The sequence below is a fragment of the Tupaia chinensis genome, unplaced genomic scaffold (assembly GCF_000334495.1).
Source record: "Tupaia chinensis unplaced genomic scaffold, TupChi_1.0 Scaffold000237_1, whole genome shotgun sequence".
NCBI lineage: Eukaryota > Metazoa > Chordata > Mammalia > Scandentia > Tupaiidae > Tupaia > Tupaia belangeri.
In genome coordinates this window covers 2917375-2927491 of record NW_006159715.1, presented here as the reverse complement: position 1 = coordinate 2927491, position 10117 = coordinate 2917375, and the positions used below count along the sequence as shown (strand labels likewise).

Sequence of the window (10117 nt, the reverse complement as noted above, 5' to 3'; positions counted from 1 at the left end):
CATAGCCATTACTCTAACTGCTGCTCCCCCAGTTCAGTCATTCTTGATGCTGATAGTATTCTGTTGTATAAATAAAATAAAAAATGTGTTTATCCATGTGGCTATTAATGAACACTTGGGTAGTTTCCAATTGTATACTGCCGTCAACAGTTGCTCTTATGAATATTCTTGTACATGCCCATTAGTAAACATATTACATATTTCTGAGATATACCTGGCAGTGGAGCTACTGGATTATAAATATGTATTACTGAGCTTAATAGTATCTACCAGATAGTTTTCCGAAGTGATTGGGCCTCCCCTGCCACAGACATAACAGTCTCTTCTGTTCAGTTAATGTTTTCTTTTGACATCAAGTCATACAGAATCTTGCCTATGTGGCTTTGAGATGTTACTAATGAACCTAGAAAGGTGGGAGTGTGGCCAGCATAGAATTCCTGATCTGCATCTACTCTGAATATACTCACGGTTAGGGGCTTCTTAGGGGAGTTAGTGGCAAAGCCTATGAAAAAGGCCATTGCTGAGTCATAGCCAAACCCAGCAGTCAGCTACTAGGCTCCCACTCTGTCTTTCAGGGAGGGTGACTCACTCTACACCCCTCCAGAGGGAAAGAAGGGGTTGATCAAGCTCCTGGCCTCCAGGGTAGCCAGGGCTGCTGGGGCGTGGTGGGGCTGACTACGCACAGGTGGAGGAGTTTCAATAGGCAGAGAAAAGGGAAATGAGGGGGCTATCTGACAGCTAAAAAGCAGATTCAAGGTAGGTGGGAGTGCGGGAAGCTAGGGTACAAATGACTGTATTTCCAAGATGCATGCAAATCAGATGTACTCAGAACTAGGTCTTTTTTCTTTCTTTTTTTTTTTGAGATGTTTGCCATAGGGTACATGTACTCACCAGAAAGACAGAGACAGAGACAGAAAGGAAGAAATCACCCACCAGGGGAATGGCCATGCTGCAATGCCTTCTCCTCCATACGCCTCTCAGGATTTTGAGCACGCATGCACATGCACCTAGAGTGATATTCAAGCCACCAGGTCCAGGACTTGAATTGCCGTCGGCCGTGTGAGAGTCCAGTATCGTAAGCACAATGCCCCCTGCTGACCCTATATACCTACTTCTTGATGTATAAAATGGAAGGATAGGTTAGGTGGTACATTCATTCACTGAATCTAAGGTGCACGTATTTTCATATTTTAGTATCTGAACTTGGAACGCATCTTACAATCAATGGTGTCTTACAATTACTATTGGCGAAGTTTTCCTCTTGGCTGCTTTTACAAGCTGTAGCATATTAGATTCGATAAACACCATACCTAGCTCTATGAGTAGCTACGTAATAATGCCTTACATTTATATATCAATATAATCCTCTGCACTCATCTAATTACATTCTACCTACTTCTTCATTTATTTCTAGAGCATCACAGCTTGGTGTTGTTCAACTCTGTCTTCCCAGAGAAGAGGTCACTGGAGCTGACTCTCACAAAAGAAGTGTTACTCAGTTGGCAGATAAAAGGGACAAAAAAGACAAAGGGAGACAATATGTGGGAAGGCAAAAAAATATATAGATTGACAAGACCCATTCAGAAAATGTCAAGTTTTGTTTTGTTTTGTTTTGTTTTTTGAGAGATTTTTGCTGTGGGACCTTTACTCTCACTGAAGAGATAGGAAGTAAGAAATCACCTCTCAGGGGGAGGGCCACGCTACAATCCCTTCTCCATTCTCCTCTCAGGAGGTTGGACGCACAGGCATATACACTCAACATGAGTTTTAAGCCACCAGTCCGGGGGAGTCTAGTGATGTAACCATTACGCCATCTGTTGGTCCCTAGAAAATGCCAAGCAGTTTTTACAGCTGGGAGGACAGAGTACGTATGTATCATGAGTGGCAGATGAGGCTAAAGAAGAACCCAGGAACCTAATTGCCAAAAGCATTGAAAATCATCCTAAAAAACTCTAATATTATCCTCAGGGCTAAGGGGGCTGGTGATTTATAAACAATGGGGTGATCTAGCTATATTCACACTTGAAATCCAGGGGAAAACATTTCCAGTGACATGGTAGATTATGGTTTTAAAAGTGTGAGGGAAGGAAGATGAGGATGCTGACAGGTGGGGCCAGCAGGCGGTGTGAAGGTTGAAGTAGCTGGATCCCATATGGCCAGGTACACAATTCCAGTCCTGGACCTGATGGCTTGAAAAACACACCAGGTGTGTGTGTGTGGGTGTGTGCATGCACAAAATTCGGAGGAGAATGAAGGAAAAAGGACTGGGACGAGGCCATCCCCTTTAAGGGGTAATTTCTCACTGCCACTGCCACCACCACTGCTTGTTTCTCTCCAGCAAGTACACGCAGCCTATAGAAAAAAACTAAAATATCAGGACCAGCAGATGGTGTAATGGTTACACTGGTGGACTTTCACGTAGTCAACTGCAGTTCTAGTCCTGGACCTGGTGGCTTTAAACTCAAGCCGGGAATTAATATAATCAAAATGGCAATCCTACCCAAATTAATCTACATGTTTAATACCATCCCGATAAAATAATGAGACATTCTTTATAGATCTAGAAAAGCCAATCATAGAATTTTTCTGGAATCATAAAGGACTCCATATTGCCAAAGGCATCCTGTGCAAGAAGAGTGGAGTGGGGGGCATCTCACTTTCTAACCCAAAATATATTACAAAGCTGTGATAATCAAAATAGTACGGTATTGGCACAAAAACAGACATGAGGACCAATGGAACAGAGTAGAGACCCCAGAAATAAACCCTAAAACATACAGCCAACTGATCTTTGATAAAGGGTACCAGTCAATCCAGTGGGAAAAGGAAAACCTCTTTAGCAAATGGTGCTGGAAAAACTGGGTATTCACCTACAGAAAGATGAAGCTGAACCCCTGTCACCATTAACAAAAATCAACTCAAAGTGGATCAGAGATCTGAACCTAAGACTGCAAACTATAAAACTACTGGAGGAAAACTATGGGGAAACTCTGGGAGACATTGGGTTAGGCAAAGACTTCTTAAGCAAGACCCCCAAAGTACAGTCAATAATCCCCAAAATAGACAGGTGGGATTACATCAGATTAAGAAGTTTCTGCACAGCAAAGGACACCATAATTAGTGTGAGTTGACACCCCTGGGAATGGGAGAGAATTTTTGCTAACTGTGCCTCAGATAAGGAACTGATAACCAGAATATACAGAGAACTCAAGTGACTTACCCAGAAGAAAAGGATTAACCTAATTAAAAGATGGGAAAATGAGCTGAATAAACAACTCTCTAAGGAAAACATATGAACAGCCAAAAAGCATATGAAAAAATGTTCAACATCCCTCATCATAAGGGATCAAAAACTGAAAGACCGGAGGACATAAAAGCATTAAAAATTGTTGTGGACACTAGAGACAAAGTGGAAGGGGAGTGTGGGAGGGGAAGAGAGCAGGAAAGGAAATTAGGGGGAAAATAAGGAGAAAGAAGATATTTGTGGGACACAGATATGGTTTGTTATCTGTTGATGAGGATGTGTATAGTATTCTCAACTGGACTGAGATGTGTATCATGCTGGGTAAACTCTCTTTACAATCTAAATGATGTATAGCAATTGAATGTACAGATAATCATAATTTTAAAAGTAAAATAAAATAACTCATGCTGGGTGGGTATGCTTGCGTATCCAAAATCCCTAGAGGAGAATGGAGAAGGGATTGTGGCATGGCCATCCTCCCTGGGGGGTGATTTCTTGCTTACTAGCTCTGTCTCTCAGGAGAGCACACATGCCCTAAAGCAAAAATCTCTTTAAAAAAGAAAAAGAAAAGAAACCTGAAAATAAATAAATACATAAAAAGAAAAGCAAGGTAAAATAAGTGAAACTAGGTCTAGGTCTCAAGTTTGATTCTTATAATGCCTTTGGTTTAAAAACTTCTGTTTGTTTGCTCCTCTGTATCTCCTCTCCACCATTCCCTGCTCTGTTCTGACTCCTGTGATAAACTTAACTGAGGTCAAGGCAAAGGTAGGAAATGAGTAGAACCTTGAGACATGGAATGGCTATTCCTTTGGGAAGGGTTAGTCAAGGCTAAGAATTCTGAACTCCCAAGTCCCCTATACCAACCTTATCTGCAGAGGCTGCTCTCACCCATCTGACAAGGCCAGCTTCTCTTGCATAAAAGCCTGTAAATGAGACCCTTCAAGTCAGAGTCTCTTTGAGCATCTACACCCTTATTGCCTCAAGGCACAGTGCCTAATGGACATCTTTGGATTTTTCTTCTTTATTCATGATAGATACACATATATGTGAGAGAGCACTCAGAGAGAAACAGGGGTGGAGGGGCATTCCCCACAGGGTCTGATCATATCGCGATCCCTTCCCTCAGTCCTCCAGCCCATCAGATCATGGGTATTCCAGAGTGTGTCTGGCATGTTTCGGGCTGACCTGGCTGAGGATTTGAACAGCAGTTGCCACATGGAATCCAGCTTCTCTTGAATAGTGCGTTACTGCTATGTCACAGAGTCAACTTACCTTTGGATTTTTGAGGCAACATGGATCATATTTGGGCACTAACTCACTCTAACCCACTTACCAGGCAACCCATAGAACTACCAGTTGTGATTGTGAATCAGATTAAGAAAATGCCTTGAAGCTGTGATCCCAGCTGCCCTGGCACTGGGCCTACAACCGAAGTACAACAGTCCTAGAAATTTCGGTGTCAGACAAAGATGCTAGCCTCTGGCAAGATTCAACAGGAAAATCAAGTGGGAACTTAAGGCTTTCAATTCAGAGCATGTCCCTGCCAACAACTATTCTTCTGCTTGAAAAGCAGCTCCTGAGAGGCTTCTGGACCCTGATAAAGACTAGACACCTGAACATGGAACTCAAGTGCCTTTGAGAACTGCCCATTATGAGCTAAATATTATCTGATCCATCAAACTAGAAAATTACACATGGTCAGGGTCAGCAGGTGGCATGGCGGTAAGGTGCTGGATTCCCACATGGCTGATCATGGTTTGAGTCCTGGATCTGGCAACTTGCTTTCTCACATTCTCTCTGTCTCCTCTCTCTCTGTTTTTCTCTCCCTGGTGAGCAATTGTGTCTGATAGCAAAATAAACGTAATGAATAAAATTAAATTAATAATTCTTTCAAAATATTTTTTAAAAATTATACATAGTCAGCAGCATTCCAAAATAGAAGTTATATCTAGACCAATGGTTGGCGTAATGGCTATGTCACTGGACTCCCATGTAGCCAACAGCAGTTCTAGTCCCAGACCCGGTGACTTAAACTCATGCCTGGTGCATGTGTGTTCATGCCCAAGATCCCAAGAGGAGAATGGAAGAGAAGGGATTATGGTGTGGCCATCCCCCCCCAGGGGGTGATTTCTTGCTCTCTGTCTCTCTTTCTCTCTCTGTCTTTCTGGTGAGTGCAAATACCCTAAAGCAAAAACCTCTCCAAAAAAAATTATATCTATATAGATAAAGATGTGCACTTAAATTATATACCTACATACATATGTGTGTATATATTTAAATTATATAAATATAATTTAATATATATTATATTTAATAGGTATATAATTTACATATATTTACATACATATACAAATAAATATTTGTGTGTGTATATTGGGTCCTTGGAAAAGGGCATAGTATCAGGCAACATAGTATCAGGCTGGAGAAGTCCAGAAGGCACCAATAAACTATTACAAGCAGGTGGCCCAGAATCCTGTGCTACCTGCTCCTGTTACCTTGTGCTCTCTTCTTCCAGACATCCTTATAGGTCCATGTGGAGTTCCCTATGACTGATCAATGAAAGAAGTAAACAAGGGAGAATTAAGGGACTGAATTATTGATCAACCTAAATGGTATACCAGTATGAGCTGAAATTGAACAATTGCTGTCCTACTGGCCCTATCAGAGAAGCACTAATATACAGTGATAAAGGGCAGGTTTTGGGGAATTTACCTTATTATCTACATTATGTGTACATAAGAGAGTATAGATCTGTACTTACAAGTGGGCCTTGGCTGGAGGATTGGCCAGCAGATCAGGGACTGGGAAAGAACAAGGCTAGCTAACTGGGACAAGGTCTGGGGGGGATAAGGCACATGGATGGAGCTTTCACAATGGTCACAAAATGTAAAGGCATTCATTCTCATGTATCTTAGATCCCCAAATTTAAGAGTACATCATCTAGGGCCGGCAGGTGGCATGAAGTTTAAGGCTGCTGAATCCCATATGGCTGACAACGTGGTTCAAAGCCAGACCAGTGGCTTGAAAAACACACAAGGCATGTGTGCGTGTATTTCCAAAATCCCAAGAGGAGAATGGAGGAGAAGGGATTGCGGTGTGGTCATTTCCCTGAAGGGTGCTTTCTCACTTTCCATCTCTCTATCTCTCTCCTATGAGCGCATGTGCCCTACAGCAAACTGGAAAAAAATGTAAAAGTCATCTTATCATTTTACATGCCAAAAGGAACTTAGTAGATGTGATTAAGTTGAGGACCTTCAGATGCAAAGAGGATCCTAGATTACCTAGGTGGGCTCAATGTAATCACAAAGAGTCCTTAAAAGACAGAGATAGGAGTGTCAGAGTCAGAGAGAGATTTGAAGATGCTATGTTGTTAGCTTCAAAAATGGACAAAGGGGCTAAAGCCAAGGAATGTAGGCAACCTCTCGAAGATAGAAAGGGCAAGAAAATGGAATTCCTTTTAGAGACTCAAAAAGAAATGTGACACTGTTGATAGGTTTTTGTTGTTGTTGTTGTTGTTGCTGTTTTTGGAGAGGTTTTTGCTGCAGGGCATGTGCACTTGCCAGAAAGACAGAGAGAGACAGAGAAACAGAAAGTGAGAAATCATCCCCCTAGGGGGAATGGCCACACTGCAATCCCTTCTCCATTCTCCTCTCAGGATCTTGGGCATGCACTCGCGCACACACACCCAGCGTGAGTTTAAGTCACCGGGTCCAGGACCCAAACCGCTATCGACTACATAGGAGTCCAGAGACATAGTCATTCTGCCATCTGCTGGTCCCGATAGTTTGGTTTTAAGCACAGTGAGACTTCAAAACTACAGAACTGTAAGGTAATAAGTGTGCATTATTTAGGGGCCAGCAGGTGGCATGGTGGTTAAAGGCATTGGACTCCCATATGCCTGACCTGGACCTGGTGGCTTGCTTTCTTGCTTTCTCTCTCTCTTTCTCTCTCTCTCACTCTGTCTCTCTCTGGTCATATATAAATACATAAATAAAATTAAATAAAATAATTCTTTTAAAAAAAGTGCATAGTTTAAAGTCGAGAAACCAAAATCCCATGCTCACCAGGAAGTGTTCCCAGTGAAGGAGGCACTCCGTTAGTCAGGTAGACAAGATAGCCCATTTCATGAGTGTCGATCACTCTTTTTTTCAGCCACTCTAGTGCTAACCTGATGACCCAGTACGAAGTATGTATTTAATTATTTAATCCTCCATTTGTAGACTGTTGAAGAAGCCTTGGGCAAGAGATGAACAAGGGCAGTTGTGGAAAAGAAGAGAATTTTAGATACTTAGAAAACAAAATGTAATAACAAAAGTATACCAACAATATCACTACTATGTAAATACTCAGGACAATTGAAAACATATGTGCAAAAATGTGCATATCAATAATCAAAGTAGCATTAATCATATAGCCAAATAATGGAAACAAACCAAATGTCAGTGGACTTATGAAAGAATAAGTAAAATGTAATATGTCGAAACAATGGATAGTGAAACTTGAAACTACTATGCTAAGTGAAAGAAGCCATACACAAAAACTACATTTGTATAATCCCACTTATATATCCATAACAGACAAATCAATAGGCAGCAAGTGGTTTCGTGGTCACCTCTAGTTGAGAAGTGGAAATGGGAAGTGACTGCTAATGGGTACAGGATTTATTATTGGGCTGATGAAAATCTTCTGAAATAAGATAGTCCTGATAGCCCATCCCACTGCAGTAGGCACACAGCACCCATGCAGAAGCAGCTCCCTGGTTTGCCCAGCAGCGGCCGAGCAGTGAGCGGGCATCCACGAGTCTGAGGAGGCGCAGGCCTGTCGGGGGTCCCCGCCGGTCTGCGGGGCCTGAAAAAGGAGGAGCAACCTGTCCAGAATCCCTGCAGGACAAGAGAAGGAGGTGAAATCTCAACATGGCAAAAACCTGCGATAAAAATGAAGGAATGCCTTTGGAAGAAGGAAAGATGGAAAAGGAAGAACAGCCACAGGATGTGGGAAAGCCAGAAGTAAGTGGTTCATACTCTGAATGACAAGAACTTAGAAAATGAGGGAAAACCAGAAAATGAGAAAATGCCGAAGGACAAGGAAAAGCAAGGAAGTAAGGGAAAGGCAAAAAACGAAAGAAATCCAGAGCATGAGGGAAATCCAGACAGTGAGGGAAAGCCAGAAAGTGAGGGAAATCTGGAGAGCGAGGGAAAGCCAGAGAGTAAAACAAGAGCTGCTCCAAAGCGTTTAGCTGAGGATGATGTTCCCAGGAAAGCCAAAAGAAAAACCAACAAGGGGCTGGCCCAGTACCTCAAGGAGTATAAAGAGGCTGTACATGATATGAATTTCAGCAATGAGGACATGATAAGAGAATTTGACAATATGGCTAGGGCGGAAGATAAATCAAGAAAAAGCAGACAGAAGTTGGGGTGGGTTTTGTGGATGCAAAGAAATTTACAGGACTCCTTTTACTCAAGGGAGCCAAGGGATTCCAGGGTTGGCTGCAGGGCCCCAAGAAGGGACACTGAAGACATTCCTTATGTGTAGTGGCCCTGGCAGGCATTTGCCAGGCTCTGTGCTTTAATCTTATCCAGTACACTGCTTCAGGTGTCCTTCCTGTTACCAGCAGCCTTTTGACCCAATTGGGACACTCACTGTATGTTTCAATAACTAATTTTCACCCATATGCATTGTAAAGACATTATGGTTCTTGAAAAAATAAAGCAGCTTATACTATCAGAAAAAAAAAAAGATAGTCCTGATAATTGCACAACTTTGTGAATATATTAAAAACCACTAAATTGAATATTTTAGAAGGGTGAGTCTTATGGCATGTGAATTATATCACAACCATACATTTAACTTAAGGGCCATCTGGTGGCCTGGTGGTTGAAGTTGCCGGATCCCACATGGCCAACTGAGTGGTTCAAGTTCTGGATCCAGTAGCTTGAAAGACACTCCAGGTACATGTGCATGCATGCTCCAAATACCAAAAGGAAACTGGGGAAGAAGGGACTGTAATGTGGCCATCCCCCCCTGGGGGGATGATTTCTCACATTTTGGGCCTAGCAACTGATGTAGTGGTTAAGGCACTGGACTCCCATCTGGCAGCCCATGATTCAAGTCCCAGACCTGGCAACTTGAAAATCATTCAGGGCAGGTGTGCATGTGTGCTCAAAATCCTGAGAAGAGAATGGAGGAGAAGGTTTTGTGGCATGGCTATCCTTACTTGAGGGTGATTTCTCACATTCTCTCTCTTTCTGTCTCTTCCCAATGAGTACATGCACCTAGGGCAAAAACCTTAAAAAATTAATTAAAAAAATAGTTTAACAGGATGACAGACAGAGATCAAAGTCTATGTCAAGAGATCCTTTACTCTTAAAGACTTTTCCAATATCCATTCTCTCTTGATGGTAACCCAAAGGATTGCATGTGAGTAATAAACAGACAACTGCACCTAATAATTTAAGGCTTATAGCAGCAGCTCCTTGACATGCATAGTAGAGAGAATGGGACTAATTTACCAAAACAACCAACTTTCATTTGCAGGGAAAGTCTGCTCACAGACCTGTACCTCCGATGAAAGGGTGTCTTTGCAGGTCTCCAGAGTTCATTCAGGGGATTGGAATGGGCCAAGAACTTCTAGGGGACTCTCTTTGAGAACAATGCTCCCATACAGTCATTTATAACACAAGTCAAGACAACCCTAGGAAGAACTAAAATGCTGTTTTGCCCAAATATTACCCTGAAATATCTCTAGGAAATTATCATAATGAATTTCACGATGTGATCTTATAATGGGCCTGTCCCTTCTACAGCTGCAATCTTGATAGTGGCAGAATAATAACCAACAATAACATAGTTACAATAATAATAGCTAATATTTAC

General features: G+C 42.1%; 1 pseudogene; it reads left to right on the top strand.

Moving 5' to 3' along the window:
* The first annotated feature begins 8088 nt into the window (after nt 1-8088).
* LOC102500966 (transcription elongation factor A protein-like 4) lies at nt 8089-8776 on the top strand (annotated as a pseudogene).
* The last annotated feature ends 1341 nt before the right edge of the window (nt 8777-10117 follow it).